Source organism: Aquarana catesbeiana, linkage group LG01, assembly GCF_042186555.1.
Source record: "Aquarana catesbeiana isolate 2022-GZ linkage group LG01, ASM4218655v1, whole genome shotgun sequence".
Classification (NCBI taxonomy): Eukaryota; Metazoa; Chordata; class Amphibia; order Anura; family Ranidae; genus Aquarana; species Aquarana catesbeiana.
The window spans coordinates 827,209,123-827,228,408 of NC_133324.1; positions in this window are offsets into that span (position 1 = coordinate 827,209,123).

Genomic DNA, 19,286 nt, shown 5'->3' on the forward strand with positions numbered 1-19,286 from the left:
ACATATACAGCCTGGTATAAAACCATGAATTCCAAACCAATACTGATGCTATAACCCGAAAGGTTATGGTGGGGTAGGCCGTGTACCTAAATGTCCTACAATAAAAAACAATGAGAACTCCCATTGCAGATAGTGGGAGCTGCTGAAGAATGTGTGTGCAGCAAGGACGTGCAGTCAGGGGAGGCAGGTGAGGCAGAGCCATGAACATTAAAAAAAAATTTTAAAAATTGAGCTTTGTGGGTCATAGCTCGGCAACCTGAGGTCATACCCCACCACTGGTAAAACCAGTGGGGCTCCTAAGACTGCAGATAAACATGTACAACTTATGTAGGAGGATTTGTTTAATCACTGTGTATCACCTGAGGCCAGTCACTTCACTCCATTGTGACAGCTTAAGTAGTGAAACAATTTAACCACTTGCGGCCTGCCGCCCACAATGCACTGTGGACGGGCGACATGTGTAGGCAAAGAGACATACCCGTATAGCATGACCTACTTCTAGGTTTTTAGCACGCATGTGCACGTGCCCCCTCCGTCATTTGCTGCAGGAGCAGTTCATCAGTATTGCCAATGATTTGGGCTCAGGGCCCTGCTGATTGCCTGCAACAAATGGGATCACAGTCCTGTACCTGTGTTAGTAAACACTGGCACTGGATCTAGCTTTTTGGTAAAGGAAGAGAAGAGAGAACACCACACTGTGAATAAAATCAGCACACTTTACACACATGCCTTAGTTAGACATATTTAACCCCTTAATTGCCCTTTTTAGCCCCTTGATCACCCCTATCACCCAGCAAGTGCCATTAGTAAAGTGTCAGTGTACAGTATTTTTCACCGATCACTGTATTACTGGCACTAGCGGCATCAGACAGAGTCAGCATCAGTTAGCGTCCCTCCCAGCCAGGGTCAGCTAGCGTTAGATTGCCTGCACAATATCAAACTCATGCTATAGGTCGCTGATCACCGACATTGCTAGTAAAGTGTCTGTACTAATCAGCATACTGATCATGAACATAACTATACTAGTATCCCCCTTAGTGTAGTGTCCCCAAAAATGCAGTGTTAGCAGGATCAGCAGATCACTGTCATCTCTGATACATTGCACACAAAACTGCAATGTTAGAAAGATCAGGCCTGATCTCTGCTAGCACTAGAAGGAGAATTTTATTTCTAGCGGTTCAAGCAGTCCCTGACAGCCATGGGAGTTTTTTCCCGTGAGTCGCACTAGGTATCTGAAAATTTAGCGCCCAAAATGTCCCAACAAAGGTACTCTAGTGAAGAGGCCTACAGGATTCTGATAATGTCAGATGTGAGCGAAGGGGAGGACTCTCTGACAGAATCCATCTCAGAATCCAATCCTGTAGAAAGCAGTGCCACCCTGCCAGGCAGTTCGGACGATGGAGAAGAGGTTCCTGTTAAGATCAGGTGTACCCAACCCCAGGTAGGAATGCATGACTTGTCTCATATGCAGCAGGGTCCAAGTCTAGTGCTGCACTACTTTATGGTGAACTGGCAGGCACAAGTGGCCTAGTACATCCTGGCCTTTTACACACCAGCACTGCAGTATCTCATGGCGAAGTGGGAGTCCCAGAAGTGCAGTCCAATTTGGTGAGGTGGCTAGCACTTGTAGTGTCCCGCAGCCACCAAGACATTGCGTACATGCCTATAGAGCCCATAGTGTTCTTTCAGAGGTGCTTGTAACTCATAATTCATGATTGGCATCCCCCAGATTCAGCAGCTCCTTATATTCATTCTCCCCTTGATTTTTTCGAGTTGTTTTTCACAGAAGAACTTTATCGTTTGAGTGTGGACCAAAGCAATGTATATGCACAACAATACATTGCCGCCCACCCAAATTCAACTCTTGCAAACTATTCGCATGGAAACCTATCAGAGTTTTCAAATTTAGGACTTGTTTGGGCCTTACCCTTAACATAGGCATTACAAAAAAGAGTGAACTGTGGGTCATATTGGTCCACAGACCTGATTATCATATGCTCGTGTTCTCTGCTGGAATGGGCAGGCATAAATATGAGACGATAATGCGTTTCATGCATGTTAGTGATAGCACACTGTCATTGAGGATACAAAATAAGGTAGTACTAAGTATTACCAGGGAGGTGGACTTTTAAGGCTAAGAAACAGAGGAGAAGATATAGCATTATAAAAAATATAAATTTATTAAAAATTACAAATATCTAAAAATTCAGAATGACAGTTGTAACATATATGCATCTATGATTATTGTGCAGTGAGTCCTTGTATGTCTACGCATTTTGCCGTTAGGCTTCCTCAGGACACGGCCAAGGTTCACAGATGAGACAGAGAAGGAAATATGTCTCTCTATCTAAAATGAGATATAATGTCATTAGACACACACAACTGACACATAAACACACTGTTCAAGATAAAAATATACCATTTCCAAAGGAATTTCTCTCTTTCTAGCATCTATTTACCTTCTCTAAGTATAGCTGATGCAACAGTGATTGCGCAGAGTTTTGTATAACTATATGTTCTCTATACAGCTTTGTCAGTGGAACACGGGCAGTCTGTCTATTGTTAGACAGATCTAAAGTCCAGTAATGGATATAGGTGTTACGTCCTACAATGCCCATAATGCACTAATAGAGCCGGCGCATGCGCAAGGTTTCCCTGCTCTAACACTGTACCCGCTCGGCTCCCCTTACATATAGGATGCCTCTTCCTCGGCATATTCTCCTGCATATGCACAGAGAGCTCTATTGCCGCTGGCCTACAATCCACACAATTCAACCTGCTATCCTGGAATCACCTGACCCCTGGTTTCACGATCAGCTGTGACTGATCCGGGATATAAATATCTCTCAGCTGCTGTGAGTCCTGTGTGCAGTGTAATGCTGTCTCCCAGGGGCACGTTAGAATATTTGTATCCCGAATGTAAGTACTCAGCTATATGCCATTACTTTGCCCTTGCTGCACTAAACTTCCTATATGCCATTACCATTGCTACACTAAAATTTCTATATTTAGCTGAAATTGTTATTATATGCTTATAGATACAGCGATGGGCTTGCGGATCATATTTGGCCATCAGTAATGATGATATTAAACCCAGGATTTAATTGGCACATCCGGTGTTGGCCCTCTTCCCTCTAATGGCCGCTCCCATAATCATGAACACTGTTTACATGCCCTTGTCGAGACATCTAGCTATATCCAATATAGTAAGTCTCAATCTCTAACAAACCTACACAGTTTCTTTGCCTAAATGCATATTCTCTGTGTTGACACTGTTTGCATTTGCTCTGATTTCAGCTTTCTAACTGCTGATCGAACTCTCTCACCCTACCGTGACTTGCATGATTTTGCATTTCAATACAAGGTACCGTCTTGATGTTTGTTCCTGTGCTCGCAGTTGCCTAGCGCATGATTTTTATCGTGAACAGTGTGTTTATGTGTCAGTTGTGTGTGTCTAACGACATTATATCTCATTTTAGATAGAGAGACATATTTCCTTCTCTGTCTCATCTGTGAACCTTGGCCGTGTCCTGAGGAAGCCTAACGGCGAAACGCGTAGACATACAAGGGCTCACTGCACAATAATCATAGATGCATATATGTTACAACTGTCATTCTGAATTTTTAGATATTTGTAATTCTCAATAAATTTATATTTTTTATACTGCTAATATTTAGTACTACCTTATTTTGTATCCTCAATGATTTATGGACGTGGCTTATCTTTGGTACACTTTCTTCTTTTTTGGAGCACACTGTCATCCTCAGGGTAACCCTAAATATGATCTGCTCTACAAAAATCGGGCCTTCATAAACTACCTCTCCGAGAAATTCACAGATATGTATACGCCCCAACAAAACATCTGCCCTCATACCCTCATACATGTCACTGGCTTCTTGCAATCAAGCAGTATCTCCCTAGCAAGCATGCCAGGTATGGGGTCAAACTGAGAGGGCAACAGGCTATTCATACAGTTTTAGAGTCTATGAGGGAAAGGACAATGAAGTAGAGTCCCCCCGACTGCCCAGACTACATGGGGAGCAGTGACAAGCTAGTATGGGACTTTGTGTCTACTTGAAGGAGTATCATTTGTATGCGGACAATCTCTATACAATCGTGCCACTTTTTAGACACTTATTTAATCTTGAAATTGGCTTCTGTGGCACCATGCGACCTTTTTGCCGGCTCATTAACACCCGACTTAGAAAGGTGGAGAAAAAAACAGCTTGAGGAATGATGAATTACTTGCAGTGAAGTGGAAGGACAAAAGGGATGTTTTCATTGTGTGTTTCATTCACGCAGACGGTCCAAATTAGCCAGTATCTGGTGCAGTTGAAAAGCCTCTCTGTGTCCACGCCTGTAATCTTAATATGGGAGCGGTGGATATCAATGACCAAAAGATGAAGCCGTATTTTTTTTCCAGCAGAGTTTGACACTGGTACAAAAGGTGTCTATTTATTTCTTGTGCGTCTGTTTATTTATTAATTGGCTATACATAACGCTTTTGTAATTTACAAAGCAATTGGAAGAAATAGATGCTTCCTAAAATTTCAGGAAGCCACCATCACAGCCCTTTTGTATCTAGAAGGTGCTGTGGCCCAAACCCCAAATCTAGATGCAGTGAGCCGACTGCATGAGAGGCATTTTCCTGATGTCCTCTCTGTTACCCCAACCCAAATGTCACCACAAAGAAGAAGCTGTGTCTGTAGCAGACACAGAATAAGACAAGACACCTGTTTTTTTCTGTCGCTCCTGTCCTGGTTTCTGCCTCAAGGACTGGTTCTGTCGCTACTACACACTAGTGGAGTATTAGCATGGGGTACAGCATAGTCTAGGGCACACAATTCCCACACAAGGGTCTCAAAAAATGTTAGATAGTTAGTAAACTGTCTATTGCATTTTTAGAGATCCTAAAATCAGAGGCTGGAAAGTTTATGTTTCTGATAAGTTACAAAAAAAGTAAAAAAAAAAAGCAAAAAACAGAAAAATAAAAAATAAAATAAAAAAGTTGTTGTTTTATTGCGTTATATGTATACCCAACATTAGAAGTGGGTGGATACAGGATGGTAGATTCGAATGGTGGTTATACCACACACTTTTTCTGACAGCCACATCAATTGATTTGAATGGAGGAATCTGTTAGGTTCTCTTTTTTAGCGACATACCGGTACATCGGTGGACTTTGAGTGGTTATACTGGGATGACGCCTGTTTTTTTTCAGCCGGCGGTCGGCTTTCTTGTAAAAGCAATCCTAGCGGCTAATTAACTGCTGGATTGATTTTACAAGCAGTAGGAGGGGACACCTCCCTCCCACCGCCTTCCAAGGCTTTCTTACACTCAGCCTTCCCACTGGGGAACCTAAAAATGCTGCTGGTGGTTTCACCGGCTGACCATAGAGCTGATTGGAGACCGGAACAGCTCCAATTATCTCTATGGTCCAAGAAACCAAATCAATGAGCATTTTATCACGTCCGGTTTTGCTGGATGTATACAGCGCTATTTTAAAATTAGGAAAGGATCTGATCACACAGATCTTAGTGTGATCAGATGCTTTAAAGTGGAGTTCCACCCACTTTTACAACTCTTCAGCATCCCTCACTAAACTGTGCACTGTAAACGAATTGGATATTTTTAATTTTTTTTTCTCAGCACCTACTGTATATCTGCTGTATTCATTTTTCCACTTCCTCCTCCCTAGCCGTGGCTCATCGCATCATTTCCTGTTTGCAATGCCTTCAGGGAAGGGGCGTCAACTTCCTCTGACACTGCCGTTGCTATGGAAACCTGACCTGAAACCTATTACACTGCTTGTGCTGCACTGAGCATGTGTGAGATCTGCAAGGATGAGATCCAGGAAGAAATACAGTCTGGCTTCAGATGCCCACACTTAAGATGGCCACGGCCTGCTGTAAGTTTATAAAATAACAAACTACTGCTACAAACTAACAAAACAGACCTTAGCTTACAGACTAACTTTACTAGAATACATTAAGCTTGTGTATTATAGGGGTATTTTTATTTAAAAAGTATAATTTCAGCCGGAACACCACTTTAAGGCAGAGGAGAGATATGGGGTCTAATAGACCCCAGATTTCTCAGTAAAGAGTACCTGTCACTGCCTATTGCTATCACAGGGGATATTTACACTCCCTGTGATAGCAATAAAAGTGATTAAAAAAATAAAAATAAAGGGACAAAATAAATAATTAAAAAAAAAATGAAAGCACTCCATCCCCCTGTCACGTCCCCCACACGTTGTCCCATACCGGTATGTAACTAGCGATTGCACCATGCATGTGAGGTATCACCATGAACGTCAGATTGGGGGCAGTAATTCTAGCACTAGACCTCCTGTATTAACCTGTAAAGGCTTTTAAGGCGTGACCTATGGATATTAAATATTTTTACGTATATTGTTGCCAGTGCATGGGGGTGCACAATTTTAAAGTGTGACATGTTTGGTATTTATTTACTTGGCATAACATTATCTTTTATATTTTATTCAACAATCGGATATTATATTGTGTTTTGTGCATTAAAATTCAAAAAAGTGTATTTTTTCCAAAAAATTTGCGTTTGAAAAACCACTGCGCAAATACCGCGTGACATAAAAAATTGCAACACCCACTTTTTTTATTCTCTAGGGCAGTGATGGCGAACCTTGGCACGATGCTCATTCACTCTGCATGCTCTAAAGCAAGTACGAGACGTCGTACGTGTCGTCCCGTCGTACGTGTTGTACGTCACTGGGTTCTTGACGGTCGGAATTTGGTGTGACCGTGTGTATGCAAGGTAGCGTGAGCGGAATTCCGTCGGAAAAACCTTCAGAGTTTATTCCGATGCCAAAACCGGTCGTGTGTACAGGGCATTAGGATTTTATATCAGGTCTGCTAGGACCAGGGACAGATGCCAGGCAAGAAGTGGAAGGAGCCACTTTTGTCTTTTTTTCAGTTTTTTTAATTAATTTAATTATTGATTATTTTTTTTGTAGGTTGGTGCTTTACAGAAAGAAGAGACAGTAAGAATAAGCATGTATTTTTATCCTGTCAGAGTTTGGAAAAAATCTGGGGTAAAAAAGACAGTGGTCGAGACTAGCAGGTAACAAGTATGCTGTATAATGAAGGTATGCATCAGAGCCGGTACAAGGGGGAGGGGGGGCGGAAGGGGCGGATGCCCTGGGCGGGACAATTTATTAGGGGTGGGGGGGTGCAGCAACAATGCTGCTGCGGCGTTAAGCTCCGCCCAGGAGTGGTTTAACATTTCCTGTGTGCTCCACGACCAGGCAGTGGAGAGAGAGGACGGAGCGTGGCTGTGTCTTAGGGAGAGAGCGGGGCTAGCACTGTGTTGTCCGGGGTAGGAGAGGGAGAGGAGAAGGGGAGGAGATTCCAGCAGCCGGAGCAAAATGTTTTCCGCTGCTCCGGAGACACGGATCGCACTCCCCCCGGTCATCACCCTCTACCACTGGAGTGCTCAGTGGAGCGGTCCCTGCACACCTGGAGGAGGCATCTGGCATGCAGTGGCGAGGACGGGAAGAGGAAGATCCCACGGAGGAGGCCCCACGAGCGGTGTATGGAGCTGTTCGAAAGGGAGGTAGGAAAGAGGTAGGAAAGAAGAGGTGTCCGGATCGGGCCACCCCTCTCTGGGGCTGTCAATCAGTGCGGGGGGGGTCGAACCGGGGCTCCAGCTGCAGGGAGAGGCACAGCTACCACCATGCCACAACCTCTTTCTGCAGCCAGCGACCACAAACACAAGAAAGAGCCAGCACCCCCCAGCATCCCTCAGCCACAGACTGGCCTTTATATCCACCCCCTGTCCCATCCCATCCATTCCACTCCCTTCTTCCTAATCATCAGTGTCACAAACAGTAAGGACAGCTCAGTCCCAGTGTGCCCATCTGTGATTGGCAGCCCTCAAGCCCTCCCTCCGCCCTGCCCTTACCCCCGCCTATGCGGGACTCCACTGCAGGGGGGGTTGGGAGGTCCGCATCCTGCGCTAGCACTGCCTGCTGATTGGTGTGCGCTGCCTCTTAAAAACGGGGGGAGGGGCAGGGGCGCAGTTTGCCATCTTTGCCCTGGGCACCAAATGGCCTTGTCCCAGCACTGGTATGCATATCTTACATTTTAACATCTATATAAGTCTGATGTATACCAGCAGTATGTTTACATTTTTTTCTCTTCCCTTTTGATCAAATGATGTATTGTTATCTGAAAAATTCCTGGTGGATTGGTAACCTTCTGGTTATGTTCCAAGATTATCTTATATATAAAAAAGGAGTTCGGAGAAGGGAAGGAGAAGGGAAGGGGAAGAGAAAAAGGTGTATTTAAACTAGGAAGGGAGGAGGAGAGAAAAAGGAAAAGAGAATAATACGTTTATTGCAGTTTGCCAGTCCAGAATGCTGTGGCTGCATTGGGTTTCCTTTTTTTTTCTCTCCTTTTCTTTTTTTTTCTCCTTCTGTTTTCTCCTGGTGTTCTGGCAAGTAATACAGCTCCATGCCATAGGGAGGAGCAATAGAGACACCACTGGCAAGGTTTGTGGGGATGAGGCCCTTGTCCCCATCAACATGGGGACAAGGTGCTTTGGGGGTGACCCCAAAGCATCCTCCCCATGTTGAGGGCATGTGGCCTGGTATGGTTCTGGAGGGGGTGGCGCTCTCTCATACCCCCTTCTTTACCTGCGGCCTGCCAGGTTGCGTGCTCGGATAAGGGTCTGGTATGGATTTTGGGGGGGACCCCAATGCCATTTTTAAAAAAATTTTGGCTTGGGGTTCCGCTTAAAACCAATACCAGACCTGAAGGGCCTGGTATAGATTTTTGGGGGACCCCTACTCTATTTTTTATATTTGGCGCAGGGTTCCCCTTAATATCCATACCAGACCTGAAGGGCCTGGTATAGATTTTGGGGGGACTCCCACACAATTTGTTTATAAAATTTGGGTGCGGGGTTCCCCTTGATATCCATACCAGACCTGAAGGGCCTGGTAATGGACTGCTATTTTTTTCAATGATTTTCATCTATATTGCCGGGACCCAATGATTCATTATAGCTGTGAGCCGTTTTAAATGACTTTTTTTCCTTTAGAAATGTCATTTTGTTGTGGTACTGTTTTAAACACGGGAAAAATGCGCTACAGACATACTAAGGACACCCCCCAGGCACGATATTTAAAGGAATATTTAATTTTTATTGTTTCACTTTAAGCATTATTAAAATTACTGCTCCTGATAATATGGCCGTTTTTAAAACTTTTTTTTGTGTTGATACATGTCCCGTGGAGCAGGACCCGGGTCCCCAAACACTTTTTATGGCAATAACTTGCATATAAGTCTTTAAAATTAGCACTTTTGATTTTTTATGTTCATCTCCCATAGACCTTAACCTCCTTGGCGGTATTCCTGAGTGTGGCTCGGGGTGAAAATTCAGTACCATTAGCGGTAACCTCGAGCCACAGGATTGCATCGCTGGATCCTGGAAGCGGTTACTTACCTTGTCCCCGTGATCCCGATGTACTCCCACTGTGTACGGCAGTCGGATCCTCTGCCCGATCCTCTGTGTGGTGGAACCGGTGGCAGATTCAAAAAGTGTAAATCACAACACATACCATACATTGTAATCTTATTGGATTACTTTACTGTATAAAATAAATTGACCTCAGCTTGCCCCCCAGTGCTTTGTCCAGTGCCCTTGCCTGCAGTTTTACTGTACTTCCTGCCTGGAAACTGGAGATCGATCATGGCATCTAAAAAGTGCGCCTCTACCTCAAAAGCAGTTTATGACGTGCTGGAAAACAGTGATAGCGATACAGAATCACTTGCAGAATTAAGTGATAGCGATTAGTGGGGAAGTTCGTCATCAGACACAGAAAGTGATTTCAGCGACGATCCTGCAACTGACCTCAGTGATGTGTGTACTTGGTGCTCTTTTGACTGCGGTACAGATCACGCAGTGCCCCCAAGATTACCATTTACTGGAGCACCTGGTATGAAAGTGGATGTTGAAGATAACAACCTCCTGGCATACCTCCAACTATTTTTGACAGATGAGGTTATTGAAAAAATTGTTACAGAGACAAACCGGTACCAGGAGCAACAAGCTGCTACGCATCAGAGGTTTTCAAGGAGCAGAAAGTGGGAACCAGTGACCAAAGAAGACATTTGGAAATTTCTGGGCCTAATAAATCTTCAGGGAGATTGGACAACCAATAAATTACTAGCCACTCCATTCTTTGGCATGGTCATGTCGGAGTACAAATTTTCCCGATAATGAAGTATTTGCACTTTGACAATAATGAAGAATATATGACAAAACTATTCATCCAGCACCCAAACTCAAGAAGATTTGGGAGGTATATCAAATGATTCAGAAACATTTCCAACAGAGCTATGTGCCAGATAGAGACATCAGCGTAGACGAAAGTCTAATGGCCTACAAGAGAAGGTTTAGCTGGATACAATATATGGCGTCAAAGAGAGCACGATTTGGCATCAGATCGTTCATGCTATGTGAGTTGAGCACTGGTTACATTTGGAATTCTGTTCTATACACTGGGAAAGGAACCAAATTCAACCAAAAATACAGTAATTATGGAATGGCAACATCTTCAGTTCTTTCACTGATTGAACCATTGCTAAATCAGGGCTATTGTGTAACTACAGACAATTTTTACACATCTCCTGAATTCTATGAGTTCCTTCAACAAAAACAAAACGGATGCCTATGGAACCGTTAAGGCTAACCTGCTGGACATGCTGCCAATCTTTGGCAATAAGAAGCTCAAGACATGAGAAATGGTTGACTGGCAGAAAGGGAAATTGATGGCACTGTGATGGCGTGACAAAAAGATGTGCCTAATGAGTCAGTTCATAACACCTCCACTGTCATGGTACACACAAAAGGTGGGAAAGACATCATGAAACCACAAGTGGTGATAGACTACAACAACACCATGGGAGGTGTTGACAGAGCCAACCAGGCAATTACATTTTATCCAGCAATGAGAAAACAACAAAAAAGTATTACAAGAAGATCTTCAGACATCTTCTTGAGCAATATATATGTGGAATGCCTTGATTCTACAAAAAAAGAGTGACAAGCCTGTGGTCTGATCTTTCTGAACCACCAAACACCAACGGCTGTAAATAGAGGTGGACGTCGTGCTGCTGGTGTTGTCAACCCGGAACGCCTGACTGGTCGTCACTTCATGGACCACATCCCACCAACTGGAAAAAAGTCAGCACCCACAAGGATGTGTGTGGTTTGTTGCTCAAAGCTTGATGACACTGGAAAGAAAATCCCAAAGGAAACCAGGTTCTATTGTCCTGATTGTGATGTCGGACTTCAAAATTTACCATACCCGGGATGTTTACTGATGCAATATGACTAGTAATATTGCACCCTTGTTTGGCCCAAAAAATTTTCAGTGTTTTTGAATTGATTATATTATTGTCTAGAATGTATTAAATAAAATGTATTATTATTATATTATTATTTATAGTTATTTAATATATTATATAATTTATGATTTTGTGTTTCAAACTTTGTCATACCTGGGGTGTCTACTATCCTCTGGACAGATTTAAGTGAGTTATTCCTAAGAATTACAGGCCTATAATATAAAACGCCAAATTTCCATGCAAAATAATTGTATCGCTTTCAGCATCAAAAATCTGACAAAATCATACCAGCAGGGAGGTTTACGGTGTTCGCATGTTTGTACAAATTTTTTGCCTGTTCGCAAGTTCTGGTGCGAACGAAACGGGGGGTGTTCGGCCCACCCCTACTAACTAACTAATAATAACTAACTATTAAATTATAGGTATTGGAATTTCCTTTTAAATTTGGCTGTTAGTGAATGTAACGAATACAAATTTATCTGAAGTTACGAATTATCCAAAATAACGAATGTCGCAGCTAAAAAATGGAACAAAACGAATTAATACTTAATAATAATAATAATTATAATAAAAAGTTTTTATTATTGTTATTTACTATTATTAATTCATTATGTTCCATTCGTTTAGATACGGCATTCGTTATTTTGGAAAGTTCATAACTTCAGATAAATTCGTATTTGTTAGGTTCACTAACAGACTAATTTGAACGGAAATTCCAATGCCTATAATTTAAGTTAGTAATAGCTTATTATTAATTAGTTATTATTTCAGATTTTCAGATTTTCGTTCTTCTTTTGAATTTTCATTTATTTTCGGATTTTCGAATTTTCGAATATTCTGACTTGATTTGATTGTAGCCGTATTAGTGCAATTGTGACAGAGAAAATTGAGTACTGTCCGTGATACTTTTTTTATTTGCACTAACATACAATTTTTCAGGACAAGCTTTCGGGGTATGTCCCCTTCTTCAAGGTCCAAGCAGTACTGATTCACAAATTTTTAAGCAGAATATTAAAGAAGAAGAAAAAAAAAAAAAAAGAGAAAACCAAACACATACAAATCAATGGTAATAAAGATAGCAGCAGAGTTAGTCAGATAAGACAGAGGGAGAGCTAGGGGGGAATGCAGGGGGGGATGCTAGTCACAGAGCGGTCGTAAAACTTTAGCATAATGTGTAAGGAAACCAATATCTAAATTCAGGCCATTATTCTTCGTGTCAAAAAGAAGTATCATTCTTAGTTCAAACGTTTTCCTTTCCTGGATAGTTCTGAAATTCCCTTTAAGAACTAAGACATTGAGGTCTTCTATAGTGTGGTCCGATTGTGAGAAATGATGTCCCACAGGTGTGCATAAACTGTCTTCTTTATGTTCTTTGATGGTATGTCTGTGCAAATTCATCCTAGCTTGCAATTTCTGTCCTGTTTCACCAACCTCATCCAATGTACCTCATCCAATGCAAAAGGTGCAGCAAAGGATCTTATGTTGGTGAAACAGGACAGAAGTTGCTAGCGAGGATGAATTTGCACAGACATACCATCAAAGAACATAAAGAAGACAGTTTATGCACACCTGTGGGACATCATTTCTCACAATCGGACCACACTATAGAAGACCTCAATGTCTTAGTTCTTAAAGGGAATTTCAGAACTATCCAGGAAAGGAAAACGTTTGAACTAAGAATGATACTTCTTTTTGACACGAAGAATAATGGCCTGAATTTAGATATTGGTTTCCTTACACATTATGCTAAAGTTTTACGACCGCTCTGTGACTAGTATCCCCCCCCCTGCATTCCCTCCTAGCTCTCCCTCTGTCTTATCTCACTAACTCTGCTGCTATCTTTATTACCATTGATTTGTATGTGTTTGGTTTTCTCTTTTTTTTTTTTTTCTTCTTCTTCTTTAACATTCTGCTTAAAAATTTGTGAATCAGTACTGCTTGGACCTTGAAGAAGGGGACATACCCCGAAAGCTTGTCCTGAAAAATTGTATGTTAGTGCAAATAAAAAAAGTATCACGGACAGTACTCAATTTTCTCTGCTTTGAATATTCTGAAAAATTCGTTAAACGGGTTTTTGATAATTCGGATATTTCCGAATTTAAGAATTTGTTGAAATTTGTTAAAAAAACGAATTCGGAACTAAACAAATTGCAGATGTCTTTTAGATACATTTTAACAAGTTTGGAGAGATACGATGATGGCAGGTATGTCTGTTACTTGCAATTACTATGAGAAAGAAAAGATCTACTTTTTTACTCTAAATCCTGCCCCATTTAAGAGACCCATCTTTTTTATCATGGGCCTAGTGTGAAGGGGTACAGGAGTCGCCATAGCGACTCCACGTTCAGCTCCAGGGGGCCCGCAGCTCCCTGCTATGAGCTGTCATCTTACATGCTGTATATCACAATCACAAAATCCTGGAAACAGAATCCAGGCCTGATCCGCTTTGTTTCTCCCAGGGCTCCAGCTGAGCTCTGCAATCCTTCTAGGAGCTTCTAGTTTGACTTCTCCCCAAGACCCCAGACCACACCCCTCCCCTGCTCTCATTGGCTGGAGGAGAGAAGTCTGAGTTCCCGGCTTTAGAGGATCGTGAATTAGCAACCAAAATAAGGGACACATCGATGCTTGCTCCTGGAAGTGTGCTCACACTGCTGATAATGGCAGGGGGACAGTGAGCTGCCATACGGACACAGAGTGAGGACATGAGGAGAGAGCCGGGACAGGACTTCAGTAACTCAGGTAAGAGACGTGCTCTGTGCGAGCAGTGTTCTCTCATGTGGGGACAGATACAGCACACACACTGCCCTCCACAGCACCTATCCTGCCTGCCAACACTCACAGACCATTAGAAAAGTTAAAGGAGGGTAGAATGTCATTACTAGGATGGTGGGAGGAGGAGAGGCATGTCATGTGTAATTATCAGGATGAGGGCACTTATTACCTGAATGGGGGGCATCTGTCATTCCTCAGAGGGGGACCAAACAGGTGTGACAGTGATTGTATTACAAAAAACACTCCTCGCAACATCTCCTTGGATCTCATGCATAGGATAGGGGGGGTCTTACAACACTAGATATCCAGTAATTCCTTCCAATAGATCTTTAGATATCCTCCTTTGATCCGCTCATCAGTGATCATATGCAATAAGAACAATCCTCATGGTGTAGTAGTTTAACCCCTTGCCGACTGCCCGCCGTCATTATACGGCGGCAGTATGGCTCCCCTGCGATATTCGCCGTAGCTGTAGAGCGGCCGATTTAAGGGGTATAGGAGGCACGTAAGTAGGACAAGCACAACAGGGAATCACAAACCATATCATACTACGCCATGAGGATTGTTCTTATTACATATGACCACTGATGAGCGGATCAGAGGCGGATATCTAAAGATCTATTGGAATATTCTATTAAAGCGGAGTTCCAACCAAAAGGGGAAACTCCGCTTATCTACCTTCTCACCCCCTCTGCTGCCACATATGGCACCTTTCAGGGGGGAGGGGAGAGCAAGAACCTGTTTTTTGACAGGTACCCGCCCCCACTTCCTGGGTGATTATACCATGGCAAGATCACCTGGAAGTCTGACCCCTCCTACTTCCACCCACCGCCAGGACATTCAAAGCGCAGCACGCTTTGCAGTAGGGAACTGGCTGTAAAGCTGCACGGCTTCACTGCGGGTTTCCCTTAGAAGCAATGGCTATGGCAGCAACCGAGAGCCGGTGGAAAAATCAGTTGGGGTGCTGCCATTGGAGGCTCCCTGGACAGTTAAGTGTCCATATATTAAAAGTTAGCAGCTACAGTATTTGGCGTAGCTGCAGGGCGTAGCTATGGGCACGTCGTGTGCCCCATCCTACGTCAATCTGTACCTAGGGGAGTGGGAACGGTATCTATTTGTGGATGACACTGCTTCAATGTATACTGACCATGCTGTTCAACTGATACTCTTTTTGAAATAGAAGCAGCGAATATTAGAACCAGATTACGAGACCGAGGTTACTCAAACTTGGTGCTGAAAAGGGCCTACCATAAGGCTAAAAACAAAACTTGATAGGATTTACTCTCTCAACAGAAAAAAGTTGACATTGACAATCCAATTCGAGTCATCACTCAATTCACTTCCCAACATCAGCAAATCAGGCAGATCTTGCAAAAGCATTGGCATCTGATCCATACCGATGCAACTTTGGCACCTCTCATAAAGGATAGTCCCCTGAATACATTCAGATGGGCTCCCTTACTTAGGAATAAATTAGTACACAGTGAATTCACCATTAAGGAAAATATTGTTAAATATTGTGGTACATTCCCATGTGGTCACTGTGGTTACTGCAACTACATGGACACTTGTAAAAACATTATCCTTCCTAATGGTGAAAACTTTTTTCCCCAAACACTACATTAACTGCCGCACATCAGGAATTGTATATCTTCTTACCTGCGAGTGTGGCAGCTTCTATGTGGGAAAGACCAAACTAGAGTTTTGGCGCCGTTTTTACAGACAGTGTCACAATCATTCAAAAACAAGATTCATCTCTCCACCTCAGGAGGCACAGTGCTTTGATACATAAGGATAAGTGACCAACAATGTAATTCCTTGCACTAAATCATATCAGTCCTACCCTACGTGGAGGTAGGGTTGCCACCTTTTCTTCAAGCCAAACCCGAAAACTTTCACGTCGCCCGGCAATTTTTTTGTAGTACACTCTATAGAATTGTAAAATACCTGGGACACCTCTTGGGTTACCCAAAGAGAGTAGTAATGAGGTGTGCTACGGTGAACAGTGGCTGTGGCCAAATTGCATTAAGAGTGGGGGGGGTGATTTAAAGAGGCATGGTTAAATAAAACAAAAGCATTTGTGTACTCATAAAATGTGATTCGATTAATAAAAGAATTGTCAGTTAAAATATGAAACTAGCCTACCTTAAAAGTGGACACTGTCAGCCAGTAGAGCAGTGGACGGTGTCAGTAGAGCAGTGGACGGTGTCAGTAGAGCAGTGAATGGTGTCAGTAGGGCAGTGGACGGTGTCAGTAGAGCAGTGGACGGTGTCAGTAGAGCAGTGAAAGGTGTCAGTAGGGCAGTGGACGGTGTCAGTAGAGCAGAGGACGGTGTCAGCAGAGCAGTGGATGGTGTCAGTAGAGCAGTGGACGGTGTCAGTAGGGCAGTGGATGGTGTCAGTAGGGCAGTGGACGGTGTCAGTAGAGCAGTGGACAGTGTCAATAGAGCAGAGGACGGTGTCAGTAGGGCAGAGGACTGTGTCAGTAGGGCAGTGGAAAGTAACAGATTAAATATCAGACAGTGTCTGTGCCCCCCCAATAGACAACTCCATTACAGTGAGACAAAAAAACCCTTACCTTCCAGGAGCCGCTGCAAAGATGTCTGTGTGTGAACCTGTTAGGGGCGGAGTCTGTAATGCCATGCTTTCTCCTGCAAAAGTGTCCCTGTTTGCTAGGATACCAGTCCAGTGGACCTCCATTCACTGTCTCTGGCAGCATCGGGGCTGGCGGCTGGGTGGGAGAGAGAGAGCGCACAGACAGTGCAGTGTGACCCAGCTGCAGGACATTAGCCCTGCTGAAGCTGGGGGAAGTGCGTGCTGTTTGGGGGTAGCTGGCAGAGGAGGGGGCTGACAGAGAGGAGGGGGGCTGACAGAGGAGGGGGGTGGCTGACAGAGGAGGGGGGCTGACACAGAGGAGGGGGGCTGACAGAGGAGGGGGGCTGACAGCTGACAGAGAGGAGGGGGCTGACAGAGAAGGGGGGTGGCTGACAGAGGAGGGGGGCAGACAGAGAGGAGGGGGGCTGACAGAGGAGGGGGAGCTGACAGAGAGGAGGGGGGCTGACAGAGAGGAGGGGGGCTGACAGAGAGGAGGGGGGCTGACAGAGAGGAGGGGGCTGACAGAGAGGAGGGGGGCTGACAGAGAGGAGGGGGCTGACAGCTGACAGAGAGGAGGGGGCTGGCAGAGAGGAGGGGGGCTGACAGAGGAGGGGGTGAATGACAGAGGAGGGGGTGGCTGAAAAAGGAGGGGAGCTGACAGAGAGGAGGGGGGGGCTGACAGAGAGGAGGGGGGCTGACAGAGAGGAGGGGGGCTGACAGAGAGGAGGGGGGCTGACAGCTGACAGAGAGGAGGGGGATGGGAGAGAGGAGGGGGGCTGACAGTGGAGGGGGTGGCTGACAGAGGAGGGGGTGGCTGAAAGAGGAGGGGGGCTGACAGAGGAGGGGGGGTGGCTGACAGGGGAGGGGGTGGCTGACAGAGGAGGGGAGGCTGACTGAGGAGGGGAGGCTGACAGAGAGGAGGGGGCTGACAGAGAGGAGGGGGGCTGACAGAGGAGGGGGCTGACAGAGAGGAGGGGGGCTGACAGAGAGGAGGGGGCTGACAGAGGAGGGGGGCTGACAGAGGAGGGGGTCCCTGACAGAGGAGGGGGGCTGACAGAGAAGAGGGGGGCTGACAGAGAGGAGGAGGCTGACAGAGGTGGGGGGCTGACAGAGGAGGGAGGGCTGACAGAGAGGAGGGGGGCTGACAGAGAGGAAGGGGGCTGACAGAGGAGGGGGGCTGACAGAGAGGAGGGGGGCTGACAGAGGAGGGGGGCTGACAGAGAGGAGGGGAGGCTGACAGAGAGGGGGGGCTGACAGAGAGGAGGGGGGCTGACAACTGACAGAGAGGAGGGTGGCTGACAGAGGAGGGGGTGGCTGACAGAGGAGGGGTGGATGAAAGAGGAGGGGAGGCTGACAGAGGAGGGGGTGGCTGACAGAGATGAGGGGGCTGACAGAGGAGGGGGTGGCTGACAGAGGAGGGGGGCTGACAGAGAAGAGGGGGGCTTACAGAGAGGAGGTGGGCTGACAGAGGAGGGGGGCTGACAGAGAGGAAGGGGGCTGACAGAGAGGAAGGGGGCTGACAGAGGAGGGGGTGGCTGACAGAGGAGGGGTGGATGAAAGAGGAGGGGAGGCTGACAGAGGAGGGGGTGGCTGACAGAGATGAGGGGGCTGACAGAGGAGGGGGTGGCTGACAGAGGAGGGGGGCTGACAGAGAAAAGGGGGGCTTACAGAGAGGAGGGGGGCTGACAGAGGAGGGGGGCTTACAGAGATGAGGGGGGCTGACAGAGGAGGGGAGGCTGACATAGGAGGGGGGCTGACAGAGAGGAGGGGGGCTGACAACTGACAGAGAGGAGGGGGCTGACAGAGAGGAGAGGGGGCTGACAGAGGAGGGGGTGGCTGACAGAGGAGGGGTGGATGAAAGAGGAGGGGAGGCTGACAGAGGAGGGGGTGGCTGACAGAGATGAGGGGGCTGACAGAGGAGGGGGTGGCTGACAGAGGAGGGGGGCTGACAGAGAAGAGGGGGGCTTGGTGCTGGGGGAAGAGAGCACACAGTGAGCTGCAGCATTCAGGATTCATTAGCCTAGCGCTGCATTGACAGGGGTGAGGGAGACCGGACTGGGACCGACTCACCACTGTCACCATTCACCAGTGGCAGTGAAACTGCCAAAAATCATTAGCCCTGCTGGAGCAGGGGAAGGAGGGGGGCCCGGGGGAGCGTGCTGCTGGCGGGAGAGAGCGCATTCAGGGCAGGCTGCATTTGTACTCGGAGTCAATCTGTGGATAGTGTAGGAAAGGAACAAAGAGCAACAGAACATAGACCTGAGGTGTGCCTGGGTCACGTGGTCAGTATGCATAAAGGGGGCATACCCAAGTATGAAATGAAATAAAATGAAAAAGAAAAAGGAAATGGGTGGGTGGGACACGAGATCCTACGACCACAGGGAAGGAGGAAAAGGAGGGCAGGCTTTATGCAGCCTGACTCCTCCTACAATTACAGGCTGACCTGCGGATAGTGTAGGAAAGGAACAAAGAGCAACAGAACATAGACCTGAGGTGTGCCTGGGTCACGTGGTCAGTATGCCTAAAAGG